The sequence below is a fragment of the Aplysia californica genome, unplaced genomic scaffold, assembly GCF_000002075.1.
Source record: "Aplysia californica isolate F4 #8 unplaced genomic scaffold, AplCal3.0 scaffold00507, whole genome shotgun sequence".
Lineage (NCBI taxonomy): Eukaryota > Metazoa > Mollusca > Gastropoda > Aplysiida > Aplysiidae > Aplysia > Aplysia californica.
The window spans coordinates 441,629-442,808 of record NW_004797777.1 but is presented as its reverse complement, the minus strand read 5'-3'; positions in this window follow the sequence as shown (position 1 = coordinate 442,808).

Below are 1,180 nucleotides of genomic sequence, written 5' to 3'. Positions count from 1 at the left end.
TGCCTAGTTCTTCAAGCGCGACAATCACTTCAACTGGAATATTATCTGGCCCTGTGGCTTTTCCTTGTTTCATTTTCCTAGTGGCAGCTTGTACTTCTGCTCTCAGTATTGGGGGTCCATTTATTTTATTCTTTATTATCGGCTTTTCTCCTCTATTATCTTTGAAAAGTTCTTCTATGTATTCTGACCATCTGTTTAAGACATCCCCGTTGTCCATTAAAACATCCCCTCCCTTTGATCTTATGCATCCTGTATTTGAGCTTCCACCAGTGTTCCACTCTACTCTCCACGACCATCTCCCATTTGGTTAGCAACTGCTTAGCAGCTAACCTCCATATCTGGAGGCCTTTCCCCTATCCACCACCCAGGGACGCGCTGGGTCGGGTATGAGGACACTATACTAAATCTTTGTACTTCCCAGACTAAATCTTAGTACTTCCCAAGGACATTACTGCTTGGAAAGTCACCAAACTGGTGGTCATTTTCTCGCTAATTTTACCTCTGCCGCCTGGCGACCCCCACCTCCTTCAATCGAACATAGTTCAACTTCAGTTTAAGACAGATGAGTTTTTAGTTTACCATCTTTGAGATGATACCAATAATTCCATATTATAACAACAAACCACCCCCCAACCCCCCCCAAAAAAAACCCCACAAAACAAAACAAAACAAAACCCAAACAGACAAGTCAAACAAGAGCAACAACAACAACATAATATAATGGAAAAAAAACAAACCCAACAAGCGTGACGTGACACTATGACTCGGTCTATACTAGACTGGAATAAAACAGTTTTATTGTTCACTTTTCATTGTTTCAGGACAAATTGTTTTTCTGATACGCTCTGAAAATGGAAAGTGCTGATAAGGTAGCGTACACAAGTTTTCATCTTGTCTAATCTACATGATCGGATTCTTTTTGAGAAACGCACTCGTGTTAGATGATGATCGACGAGAGTAAACCTACTATGCAATATTATAATAATGGTTCACTGATCAGCTGGTCGTGGAACTACATGTATGTACGAAACATAAAGAGCGGCTTTTGCAAATGTGAAGGGCATTTGAAATCGAACCTTTTTCACATTAATGCAATATTGTCTGGGAAATCCTGCTGAAATAATAATAATAATAATAATAATAATAATAATAATAATAATAGTAATAATAATAATAATAA